Here is a 14,312-nt window from a genome sequence, read left to right on the forward strand (position 1 = left end):
TCTGATCCTGTTCCGGGTTTCGGCTATCACAAATTACTAATTATTTTCCGCAAACAAGGACGACTTTTCACTTAACACCATTACAATTACCAACAAATTGCCGTCACCATGACAACCAGAAAATAAAAGTATAACGTAAAGTATAAAGTACACTGCTTCTGAGTAAGACTAATATATAATAATAATAAATAAACTAATAATTTCACCACGATTTCTCGCAGTTGTAATGATTTACCCTGTATACAGAAAGCATACTCACTGTCTTCCCACTAAATAAATGGCTGCTTAATGTTGAGTTATTGTTGCTAAGGAGGATGTTTTCCAAGAAGTTTGCAAGTTAGCAATATCATTTAGATAGTTCACATTTTCCGGTATCCACAATATTGAGATCAAAGAGCAAAGCATTTCAGAGCAAGCAGGTATGTGAGAGCAAAGGGCTCGATCATGTAGGTACTTACTACACACTAGTTTATGGCGTCATGATTTGTATTTATCATGATTTAAAGATGAGTGCCACTATGTCTTTACTGCCTTTGTCGCCAAACGGGTACCATGCTGGTCTGCCACACTAAGGCCCCGGGTTCGTTTCCGTACCGGAAGAAAAATTTGTATGGCCTACATTTACTTCTCTCGTGAGTTTGGGTGTAATTTGCGGTTGTCTATTAGAGGTGGGTGATAAATAACGTCACGATGAAAAAATCACGATGATCCGCCGTCAAACAGCATCACCGTGACTCGTTCCGAAGGAACGACGTTCTAAAGTCACATAGGTGTTCCTCCGTTCCAATAGCTATCCCCGTGACTCACATCACGACATACGTATTTGATACGATGCGCGATCTCCGTTCCGTGGTGACTGAACGCGCCACTCCTTGTAGTTCTCTTTAAATCGGGCCATTTCGGCGATGGGAGTGAATGAAATAGGATGACTTTCTTTGCTCACTCAGAAGGGTCGTAGATGCTTAATACTACTAGAAAAGGCGGATGAAAAAAATCTGCAGTTATTATAAACCTATTTATGAACAAAGTAAAATATTTTTGTATATTTGTTTAATTATAGGAAGAGTTGGTATTTTATATTTATGTATAATCTACTTTGTGTATTCTACTAGAAATATAAATGCATACTACACACTATGCACTTTATTGCTATTTTTAACAATCCAAAGATTCGCATTAAATAAGTAACAAACAAAATTACATTAAATACAAAATCAACTTTTTGAATGGAACCGAAACTTATTACAAAGGGATTAAAAACTTAAACAAATCATTCTATAAAAAACGGCTATAAGTATTAGAAAGAAAAGAAGCCGCTGGCTAACACCGTATATCGTGATGTAAGTTATAGGCGTGACAAGGTTACGGAAGTAACAGTCGTGACAAAATCACGATGATTTTGCACTGTGATTTTTTTGAAACCGGAACGACTGTCACGGCGATAGAAATTAAACGCTATTCCCCATATCTATTGTCTATGTGTGTATCGATGGCACCCGCGATACAGGGATTCCCTAGTGCGGGATTATTATTATTATGTACAAAATAGGCTACTCGCACCAATGACCATGCTCTCGCCATACACAATGGTATATCATCGAAATATGTCATAATAGGTCACATAATTCGGGATCACATGCGGGCGTAGAGTTGTATTCTCAAAATGATCAAATCATAGTTATTTAAAAGAATTTTATTAATACAACTTAGAACAGTGCGAAGCCCGCGTTTGTTTTGACAATAAAAAGCGCTGATTCAGGTTATGAGGAGCTATTATTGTAATTATTAGTAACCGTGTATTATCAAAACTGCGAATCGGCGCAATGCGAAATCGCTACGCAGAAAACTGTAACGCGAATTGCTGCGATACGATTTCGTGCGGCAAGGCATCTCACTGCCGCGGTTCGGGTAACCATTCTTTTATATATACTAAGTGATGGGGCGAACAAGTCGTGCGCCTGATAGTCAGCTACTCGCCTGTCCATAACAATTACAGTGCGTTAAATCGCAAAGATGTGAGGTGCACTGTCTCTGCGGCCACCACCCTGACACATGATTGAAAAGTCCCATATGCCTTTGACAAGAATGGTTAATAATACAGAACTCATTCAGGACGCTGCAGTTATACTATCGATTGTTTTTGTTTACTCAAATAAAAAGACACCGAAGATAACATTCAACTTCATTACAAATATTTAAGAAAATATGGAGATTAATTTTTCAACTACACACGAATGTCAACTGAATCCTTTGATTATTTGTTAGGGAACATCCGAAGGACAACTACTGGAATAGACACAAATTGATTAAAAATATGCGCGGTAGTACCCATACCCTGCGGTTCGCCGTGCCCCTCCGCGCGGGGGCGCGGTAAACCGCGCGGGCGCCGCTCCCGCGCGGAGAAGCGTTGTCAGTGTTTTCGACGGCACGAGTTTTCCATACAAACTGAGTTACTTCAGTACAACGTTAAAAAATGCAGCTCCGCGCTCCGTCGCGAGGCACGGTGCAGTGTGTTAATTAGGTTACATTTCAAAACCGGAACGCAGTAATGCTCACATTACTGTTTGGCGGCAGAAATAAGTAAGGTGGCAGATGAACTTTCTCACAGGGAGCTTTACTGCTACTAAAATTATAATTATGTATAAAATTATAATCAAATAATTATAGCATTTTTATTGAAAAAAGAACCGACCTCAAAAGTTAGCTCCACTTTCGCCGTATTCGTTACCTTGCTCCGTGGTCTCCTCAATGATACCGAAATGCGATTAGAAAATAGTCAGACGGCAATTTCGACGAGGCCTCCCTGATATGGAAGGGCGCGGTGAAACGAATAATATGATCCCAAAGATAAGGTAGATGCTTTATACTGTTGAGGAGTTCCACCCATCTGTCTCATTTCCATAATCAGATCAGCTTCAGTACATCATAATATTTTATTGGAATTACATCTACGTGCCAAGTTTTGTTGAAATCAATTGACGAATAGTGGGCGAAATTCAATAAACTGGAATCATCTCCTAATTTTCCACCCTTAAAGGTCTTCAAATTTTAATGGAACCACTACTGAGAGGTTATCCCATTTCAACAAAAAAAAATCGAAATCAGTATACAAATATCGGAGTAATCGCGCAACCTACACACAAAAAATAGAGTTGAATTGAGAACCTCGTTCTTTTTTCAAATCGGTTAAAAATTATAAATAAACAAAATATTGTCGAAACACATCAACGACGTCCAATAAAAAAAAATTACAATTTTTCGAAAGAAATTTTACACTGTAAAATTCATTATTCAATAAAAGGAGTTTTAAAATAATAATTATTAAATAACAATATTATAAAATAACATTACAGAAGGTGTTTGTAATAAGTACCTTATTTGGTCAACTGCTCGCAATAATAGGTCTTTATTTATTAAACACAACGAGACATAAGAATAACACATCTAAATTGTATTTATTTGACTTAAATGTCCTTTGTTTTAATAAAAGTTTTTTGAAATTCTGATGAATTCCGTCTTGAAATTATTATGTTCATTTTTCCACTATGGTCTACGGATGTAATGAACAATTATCATTATTATAAAGAGCTAAACTTAGGTCTAGGGCTAGTTTAAATGGATCAAATTGAGTCCCTCAAACATGGTTCTCAAAATTTTGGCAGAACTCCCTCTTATACAACACGGATAAGACAATACGTTGGGCAAAGTAGTTTATTTAGTTATGTAAAATCATTGACAATTTCACAAGTCATTCCAATGCATGAATGTGTGTTCTCTATTTTTAAACCATTCGCAATCACGATGTCCATGAATAAATATCTATTTTCGTGTTACTTATTTACTAATACGTGATGATTTCAGTATGTCGATGCAATATCTGGTACTGTAATTTTTTTTTTTAAGAATCATCTTTGCAACTTTATACCGTGTTAATGTGACTGCGAATACTATACTAGCAGACATAATCGAGTCTGTGTTCTTTTTGCAGATCTTTGTTTTTAGTTTTAACGGCTTTTTTCCTTACGCCATCCGTGGGAAATATATTCCGTAGTCCAATCCGTAGCAACATTGAGAGAGCGTCAGCCACAGTATAGCGCAGCCTCTGGTCTGAGTCCAGCCAGATCGAAGGAGTTTTTCGTTGTGTTCGATCTTTGGTAACTAAAAATAACGGATAACTCACGTATTTAAATCGAATTCTCGCCCGACATGTTTCGGACCAATTCGTGGTCCTGGTGTTCGATCTTTGTATTAATAATTATAACATTTTCTAGTTCAAATTATTTTTAGTTGGTCCACTTTTAACTTGTTCAATAGCAAAGTGCTCACTTGTGTTCTGTATAGCCCACGTATTTCCAAACACATCTAAATCATTATTGATACAACTTAATAATACATATACATATATGACATATATTAGTAACTCCACTATTATGCTAATATAATGAAATACAAGTTAGCAACACGTTCTGAAAAGAATCTAAAATAGCTTTATTCTTCTAATTCAAACAACAATTCGTTTGGGTTCTTCTAATAGGACTTTATTCGTGTCTCTCAAGAATTGTTTTGGCAAGGCAAATGATTTCCAAAATAGCGTTTTCACGAATTTTTGTAATGTGGCTCAAGCGGGCTAGTATTTCGTATTCTATTTGAAATTTACACAAAGTTACCGCAGAAATATACAAATTCTGAAGCAAGATAAAATGAAAAAGTAGGCAAACTATTTAAAACCGCTTCAATTATCCGGGTCCAGCTTCACACTGTATTCCAACACATAGAGTAATAAATAAATTGCCAAATGCCCTTCGGATTCCCCGAATACCACGTACAAGTCATCACAAAGAAGATAATAATCTGGTATTTACTAAATATTACCGCTGTCGCCATAGATTTACAGTCGCAGGAGACCAGACATCACATGAAATTGTCAGTACCTATTTACTTAAGCTACGTTAGCCATGACATGCGATTTGATTAATCGCTTAATTTTATTATATTATACTCGTACATAATAAATAACCTCTCAATGAAATAAATATCTAAGACAGAACAATTAAATCTTAAAATACAATAGGTTTTGAAGTACCTCTACCGATCAGGTATCCAGTGATACTAGTACAGTAATCTTTATTTAACTAATCATTCTTCTTATATTAGGGAAATAATTATTTAGGCAGATTTTTAAACCTCTATTTAAATATTTCATTGGAGCAGTGTCATGTATCATTTACAGTTGAAATAATAAGTTCTAATTCCAAAATCTTACAGTAGCCTGCCGCTGTGTCATTTGTACTGACAAAAACTACCCAAACAGTAACATTTTTAACGGGCAATAAAATTAAAGTAGACATATTATTTTGGTTGAATACTTGCTACATTTTCGTTAAAATGAGTGGAGGACCATGTTAGGCATGATAGTAGTACTCAAAATGTTCCTAGGCATTGTTTATTAAAAAACATTTTTTTCTTTGCATTTACTATTTATATTTTACTGTTTAATAATTTCTATGTTTTTTACTAAACACAATTCTAATTTTCTTTTAGACTTTAGTCATTTTTCTTCTTACCGTATTGACGGCGTACACTGTAATGCTTGCCATCGTGGTGAAAGGGTTTGCCGATTGCTGTACGGGGTGCGCCAGACGTACAGGCCCTTTCGTGCACCCTACTTTAGCCATATAAAACATAGCTTGCAATAACATATTACCTACTACCACATCTGCGAGTCATTCTGCTATCCATTGCATGGTCTTTGCAAGGCCGGTGTCAACGAGAGTTGCGAAACGCGCTCCGATGTGGAGCGGGCTATATTTAGCGGTCTCGTGCGACGCTATCGCCCACCTTTGCGAGCTTGTTTCCTATTACCTTTCTGCATTATCGCCTCTTCCTTGCACGGCTACCTATTTTTTCATGTGAATGTTTTTAACGTACCATTTCTTTTAAGAACACTCAATTTCCTTAATAAAAATTATAAAAACAAATATAATAATTATAACATTAGTATAATCTAGCGTTTGAACATAAAATGTTTATATTGTAAACAAACATTTTTTTTAAATTAATTACCATATACTCTTCTTAATCTTTCGATATACTTCTAATGGTTCTGTAAATTGTTCTTTTTTTTGAGTTGATAGCTTTTTTAGCCTCTACATATTTTTCTAATTCTGTGTTTCATTAATCTAATGGGAGCTTTGTTAATAATCATATATATTTTAATTTCAATATTTTATATCTTATCTCTAAGCGATCCAAAACGAAGCCGAGAGCATAAATTTAAGCGCGGAAAATTCGGCAAAATCATGAGTCACTTGAAATAAACACAGTGATTCATGCGCAGGCGTTTGCTCCAAAATATAGACTACAAGAAAACTCTAACGCTTTTATATCTGAAGCATGTAATAATAAATAGCTTACATCCGTTTCCTGAAAAATTACTTTCGTGATTTGCAATAAAAAGAAAACCGAAAACAAATTAATTTTAATGTGGTGGTTACAAATAATATTCTTCTTCATTTTTACAGAAATTACTGACATTTCTTTTTTTAGTTTTTCAGTTTTTGCAAAAGAGGCCAATTGGTTCATAGATCCTTGAGACACGTGATAGATTTAGCATGTGTAAACGATTTAATGCGAAGTGAATATATATTTTTAACCAACTTCAAAAAAAGAGGAGGTTCTCAATTCGGCTGTATGTTTTTTTTTTGTATGTATGTTACGCGATAACTGCGGTATTTTGATGAAAAAATTAAGATTGTCAAGTCATTTCTGTTGCAACTATTGTATCCATTTACGACGGTTTGAAGCTATTACTACTACCATAAATTGTTTTTTACCAGCAGTTATTATATAATTCTAACTACATATAGGTAACTCCGCGAGTTATTATATAAAAATGAAATCCCGTAATATTGTTCACCGGGTTAAGCTTTGCAAATCCATAAGAAAGATTCATTGTTTAAGTGAATAAAAATAATATAATGTGGTTCGGGAACCACGCGTCATTTCTTTTTTAAAATACTACCGAAACCGTGAAATAATACGTCTATTTTTGGTTTCAATTTCTAATATTATTATCGCTGTGACAGATTTCTTACCGTGGTATGGTTTTTTGTTATTTTCCCGACATTTCAAAACGGTTACACGCTCCATACTCACAGGTTGACTGACCCGCAACTGTTGACTGCTGTAAGAACAAAAACACGTCTGTGTACCCGGTGCTCACTATCTGTCTTTCACTAACGATGACTACCTTCATCTCGATATCTTGTAGCGTTACAATGGTCTTATATGTTTTTCTAATAAACCACTGTGTCTACATATGAAATTGAAGTATTTTTTTTATTGCTATTACAACAACAACAATAGTAAAAATGTCTACTTTTAATAGTAGTAGAGCTCCTTGTGAAAGAGTTCGTTCAGGGAAGTACTGCCTGGTTGCATTTTTGGTCATGGATTCTATGTATCTGCCGAAGTTCAAATTAGACGACAGGTCCATTCCAAGTAGCTGGGGACAGTCGGCTATCCGAAGTCACCGTTGTCGTATTGTTCACGTTATTAGCTGATTTGGGCTACAAAACAAACCAAACATCGTGATTGAGTAACAAACATCAAAATTTAGTTATTTATATAATTAATGCGATATAATAACATTTCCTTAGGACTCAGTATTAGGTTCGCTTTTAATTTTTCGTAAATTACTACACGTGCCATACTGTGCAGGCAAATACAACTGTATACTGCTTACGACACGAACGTTGCAAAGTTGAAAATTTCAAGCTAAATGCGATCTTGACTGTACGTTCTTTAGTACTCAGTACTGTGTCTGTATCTAGTGCCTATGAAATTGTAGTTCTTATACCTTGAATAAACGGTAGTTTCGCCAGGTTTCTCCTACAACTACAAGAGTTCTACATAACACATTACTGGATCTTTTTCTATTACCTATAAGTAAAAGCGAGAATTGAGACGTAAGGGATGAATTAGTTTTTAGCAGCAGTTTTTACGACATAGAGATATCTCAGTGGCCGAACGGTTACCATACTGGACTACCACACAAAGGAGAAATGTTTGTATGGCCTATATTTATTTATCTCGTGTACATTTGGGCCAAATTCAAATTGGTTTCAAACCCATTTATTTATCAAAGCTCTCAGGACATGTGCAGGCGGCTGTTCAATTCCCTCACGAGATCTCTGGAACTATTTGCCGACATTTTTCTTCGGACGCCAAAATAAATGACACATTAAAATTGATTCCTATTGTTTTGAAAGTTCTCGAAATAAATTATGTTACGCCTATGCCATAGTATTTTAGACTTTAATGTCATCCAGGGAACGTTTGTAGTCTGCAATGAACCGATGACGTTTCTTATTATAAAAAATAATTTAAAGATTTTGATCCCACAATATGTATAACACGTTTGACATTGCGTATTTGTCAAATTATTTAAACAATATATGTGTATCCAATTGTATACATATAACATAAATAATAGAATATAAACCCTTTATTGAAATTATTATTTTTCTGTCTAAATGTTTTTTTATTTATTTAGCGCGTAATTGATGTTTGGAATTTGCATATTTTGCATGTCAAATATAATCGATTTAATTTTTTGACTTTCGTTTATAATTATTGAGTGAATTTTACCCTCAGTATTGGTATAAAAGTGGAAAACACAAGTTGTTTAGTAAACCACATCGAATGGTCGACCGGTTTCCCAAGCACACGCCGCCGCCTACACAAGGCTATTTCGGCCTCGGAATGCTACACCTTTACTAGGTGAGCCGATTCTCTTCATTTCACGCCAAATTTTTGTATTAGACGTGTTAACAAAGCTTTACGAAATATAAGCAATGCAGTGTCAAGTCGTATTATTTTTCCATTGAGTATATTTTTCTATATACTTTTCTCTAACTTCATTACTAGCGCATTATTTTTTTTCCAGTTTATTTACGATAACGCATTATAGTATTGAATGTAACATCCCTTGGAAAAATGACAAAAGTTAAATCATAATGAAATTATTTAACCAGGTTCCCTCTATACCTGTATTCACTTTTCTATGCTGACCTAATGAGAACTATCATACTTGTTCTATAATATTCGTTTGCATAAATTAGCACTTGTAGGTACACATTTTTGTTCAAAAATCGCCTCCAGTGCAACGGAACAAGATACGTCAATATGTAGCTTGATGTGCTGGCGTGTGTAAATATCTCTTACACGCATGGTTCCACGTTCTCATTAAAATTGTTTAGACTGGATGTTACAACTCTGGATGTTACTTGGTACTTGGTGCAACGGGCTGGTGTCCGCAACTCGACGTCAAGGCGCCTATTTTGCGTGTGGTGGGTGCAGGGTCCTACTCGTGCCACCCAAGCTCCTCCAGGAATCTCAGCAGCCTCCTGGGCTTGCTGAAGACTTCGGGGAGCGACCTTGGCACTCCAAGGTACTTTGCCCTGTAGTTGGCCACGCCGGAGCACTGTAGTAGGATGTGCGCAGCCGTTTCCTCCCCCTCCATGCACGCTCTGCATAGAGGGCTGTCTGTGATACCTAAATTGAAAAGGTGTTTATTGTATGGACCATGACCCGTTAGGGCGGCAGTTAGAGTGCGAAGCTCTTGCCTTTTGAGTTTAATAAATATTCGAGATAGACTGGCATTGAGCGTTGGGAGTGCTTCCCTCGCCTGTCTACAGACCGTAAGGGTCGTCCATGTATTGTTATGTGATGATTTTGTACCTTTGTGTATGGTTGTTTTAAACCATTGGTAGGGGAGGGACACTATGGGTTCTGGTCCTACAGCGTCCGCCTCCGATCCTTTTCTGGCTAGTTCATCTGCTGCATCATTGCCGCGTGAGCCGCTGTGTCCTTTAATCCACTGTAGGGTTACGTGGTTTTGTATACATACCTCCATGAGTGCTTGATGGCATTCATAAATGAGCCCTGAGTTTATGTCATAGCTGTTCAGTGCTTGTAGTACTGACATACTGTCTGAGAGTATTCGAATGGAGTGGTTCTTAACTCTTCTCGCTATGATTGCTTCTGCCGCCAACTTGATGCCCATGCATTCAGCCTGGAATACTGTGTTGTGGTCACCAAGTGGTGTTGATATCCTGATATTGAGGTCTTCTGAGAATACCCCAGTACCTGTTCCTGAATTTGTTTTAGATCCATCAGTGAAGACGCGGACCTCTTTGGGGTTTAGTCCTTCGTTGGGTTCTTCAAACAATTGTATCTTGTATTTTTTGTCAAAGATGTATTGTTTTGGGATCCTATCCACAGCCGCCTCCAGTAGCGGTTCCTCATTGACAGTCTTATAGAGGATTTCTGTGTGTGGGGTCCTCATGTTCTTCCAAAGGCCGGCTCTATTTAGACGCACTGCTGTTGACGCCGCTTCCTGTCTGATGAACAGTGGGAGGGGTCGCAGGTCCAGCATCGCTTCGAGGGCCGCAGTTGGTGTTGTCCTCATGCAGCCGGTCGTCGCCACGCAAGCAAGTCTTTGGAATTTGTCCAGCTTGTCGGTTGCGGTCGTCAGCTGGGTTCGTGGCCACCATACTGTAGCGCCGTAACTGATCATGGGTCTTATCACCGCTGTGTAGAGCCATAGTGTTATCTTGGGTGAAAGTCCCCATTGTTTACCCACCATTCTATGGCACTGCCAGAAGGTGATAGTGGCTTTTTGAATTTTGTTGTTCAGATGCTTGTTCCAGTTCAACTTGTTGTCTAGTATTACCCCCAGGTACTTGACTTCGGTTGATAATTTTAGTTCTGTACTGAAGAGTTTGGGTAGTAGGTAGTTACCCAGTAGTCTTTTGTTTGTAAACATTACTAGTTCCGTCTTTGTCGGGTTTACCGATAGTTCGTATGCCCTGCACCATCTTTCCACAATCCGGAGTGCAGCTTGTGTTATGTCGCAGAGAGTATTGGCATAATTTCCTGTTACCAGTATAGCTATGTCATCAGCATATCCTACTGTATAGAAATGTTCTTTGTTTAGTTTGATGATGAGGTCATTTACGACCATGTTCCACAGCAGCGGCGACAGTACCCCCCCTTGAGGGCACCCCTTCGCTACTATGGCCCATGAGGTCTCATTTGCTGTTGTTTTTATTGTTCTTTGTTTTAGCATGTTGCTAATCCAGCTGATCAGCACTTCATCCACTTCGTGTCTTCTCAGTGCTGATTGTATGCTGGAAAAGTTGGTTTTATCGAAGGCTCCCTCAATATCTATGAAGGTGCCTAGGCAGATTGCTTTGTTTTTGAGGGCCTCTTCTATCTTGCCAACAACGGCATGTAGGGCCGATTCAGTGGATTTGCCTTGGCTGTATGCATGTTGGTTTCCGTGTAATGGTATGTTCTTAAGCGCACCATCCCTCAGTTCTCTGTCACATAGCCTTTCCAATGTTTTCAGGAAGAACGATGTGAGGCTGATTGGTCTGAAGGACTTCGCGTCAGTGTAGTCGTTTTTTCCTGGTTTCGGTATAAAAATGACTTTTACCTCTCGCCAGCTGTGGGGCACATAGCTGAATGCTAGACAGGCCCGAAAGATGTCGACCAGGTGCTGGACCAGTGTGTCCCCGCCCCATTGTAGGAGTGCGGGAAATACTCCATCTTGGCCCGGAGCTTTGTACGGTTCAAAGGTGTTTACTGCCCATTTTGTCTTTTCGTATGTTACTACTTGTTCAGCGTATCGCCAGTTATGGATCGATGTTTTATGGTTCATTTCTTCGCACCTGTCATCTTGGACGAACCTGCATCCTGGGAAATGTGTTTCCAGTAGGGTTCTCTCCGTTTCCGCAGGGGAAGTTGTGTATGTGTTATCTATTTTGCGTATTGAACCTAGCTCAGTTGAATTTGAGTTGCCTAGGATTTTCCTTATTCTGTTCGCTTGTGCACAAGACGTAATGTTCCCGCAGTAGCCTCGCCATGACGCGGTGCTCCTGAACCGTATGCGCTTTTTGAATTTGGATTTGGCCGTCTTGTAGTTTTCCCAGTCCTCATCCGCGCATGTGTTCATTGCTCTATTGAAACATCTCCTTACCCTTCTTCGAAGCCTCTCAAGCTCAGGCCCCCACCAGTGTTGGCCTTGTCGCGGGGCTGAGTCACTCAGTGGGCATGCGGAGTTATAGCTGTTCACTATGTTTGATGTTAGTTCTTTTACCTGTGTTTCTATCTGTGCTGTGTTCAGTAGTCTGCCAGGTTCCCCCAGACTCTGGTGTAGTTTGTCAGTGTATAGTTTACGATCAGTTTTTCGGGGATTTCGTTTCGGTTGTTGTTCTTTGATGGCTGTGTCTAAGCTAAATCTTATCCATCTGTGGTCCGAGAAGGATGCTTCTTCGGACACGTGCCAGTTTTGGACAAGATTTACTGCTCCTTCTGATGCTAGGGTTAGGTCTATAATTGTCCTGCATCTTTTATTTACGAAGGTTGGTACAGTACCTTTATTAAGGATTTGAAGGTTAGTTGTGAATAAGTATTCTGTTAGGTTCTTACCTCTGTCATTTGCGAGTTCCATGCCCCACAGTGGATGGTGGGCATTGGAGTCAGTAGCCACGACGATGTGCTGGCCGTTCTGCTCGCAGTACTTGATTAGCCGTTCCATTTCCTGTGGCGGTGGTACATCAGTCTCCGCCATATAGACAGAGGCGAGCACCACTTCAGGTAGGCCTGTGGCCGTGTCAGCTAAAAGCTTGACGGCACACAGGTCTCTGGAACAGAATTCTGTTAGTGGCTGTACATATAAGTTATTAGAGTAATAGATGCAAGTTCGTGGTTTATCTGAGTTATTGGTGGATAATAGCTTACCTCTCAGATGTGAGAGTCCATTTATTTGGCCGCGGGCACTGATCCACGGTTCCTGGATCAGCGCCACGGCTGTGTTGTTAACCTCCAACCACTTCCGGAGCTGAACCGTTGCGGCCTGGCTGTGGTGGAGGTTGTTCTGGACGACTTGCAGTTTATTGAGCGAGGGGGATACCGCCATCACCAGACAGCAGCTCCACGTCCTCGTCCTCGCTCAATCGGATGTCTCCCATCCCCAACACACACTCGTCGTCGCTAATGGACACCGCCGGGCATTCGTCGGTGTCCACAGGGTCGGGGGTCGGAGAGGGCCCTTTTCCGTCCCTGGTGATACCAGAGGAGGTGGAGGGCTCCGGGGAAACATCCATTTGTCCTATGTCCTGTATTGTAGACGCTATATTCTCTGGAGGCGCGTCAGTGTAGAGGCCCCTTTTCGTTCTAAATCTCAGGTAGACCGTGCCTAACTGGAATGTGAAGCGCCGGCCATGCCCCAGGACAGTGGGGACCAGATCTTCGGGGAGGCTCACCACCACGAAGGTATGCCCACTTTGCTGATTCAGCTTGTGGACAAGCCAGCGGTGAGCCTCCGCCCACTTGTTTTGCCACTTGAGGATGCGACCGATTCGGCGCGCATCCTCCCATTTGCCAGGGAGTAGAAGTCCGCAGACCACCCTCCGGGGAGCCTCCACCCCATTTTTCAACGAGAGGGGCTCCCCGGAAGGCAGCCTGATGGTGCTGACGGCGTCCTCCAGCCACTGGAAAGTGGCCTTATCGTGACACCACAGTTTCAAGGCCCCATCGCCGTAGACGGGTTTTCCTCGAAACTGTGGGCCGACGTCATCCTCGCCGCATTCCTCGGCTCCTTGAGTGAGAAGCTCACATAGGGCCTCCTGTATGGTGTCAGCATCGGGGCTCCGTATGAAACCTGTTTTAGCCGAGGTAATAACCGCCATGAGTTCGGGGTTAGTTGCCTCGGCGTATGATTTGTTCTGGGCGGGCCTCTCAACTTTCTGCCGCTTGTGCTCGCCTCTAGGAGAGATCGTCTCATCGAGGCGTGCCCGTTTGGCATTGGTCGAGGACCTCTGCGCCTTGTCCGCCGGTTTGCTCTTAGAAAGGAGGGGGGCCCTTCCAGGGGGTTGCGAGTCCGGTCTAGGGAGCCGCTTTGGTGCGGTCCCAGAACCATCCTCGCCAGCCACTGGGGGCCTCGCCTCTCCCTCCTTCTGCTGGGTGTTGCTCGCGTTTTGAAGTCGCTCGCGCTCTCGGAGCCGACTCCGTTTGTTCTTTCGGGCAGGGCGTCCCCAGCTCCCACTGGGAGCTGGAGGTGGTCGCTTGCCCTGGCCACTTTCCCCTTCCATGCGGATGGGTGCCGTGGTTTTGGGCTTGCGACTCACCAGAGTCCACCCTGCCTCAAGGGCTGTGTGCGTTGGGTTCTGCGATGCAGAGCCAGGTGTCTGAGCGGGGACCACGGAGCACGAGGCTCGGGCCACTACCGCTGGTGTTGGGCCAGC

This window comes from Hyposmocoma kahamanoa, unplaced genomic scaffold (assembly GCF_003589595.1).
Source record: "Hyposmocoma kahamanoa isolate Upper Pololo Valley unplaced genomic scaffold, ASM358959v1 100021, whole genome shotgun sequence".
NCBI classification, from domain to species: Eukaryota; Metazoa; Arthropoda; class Insecta; order Lepidoptera; family Cosmopterigidae; genus Hyposmocoma; species Hyposmocoma kahamanoa.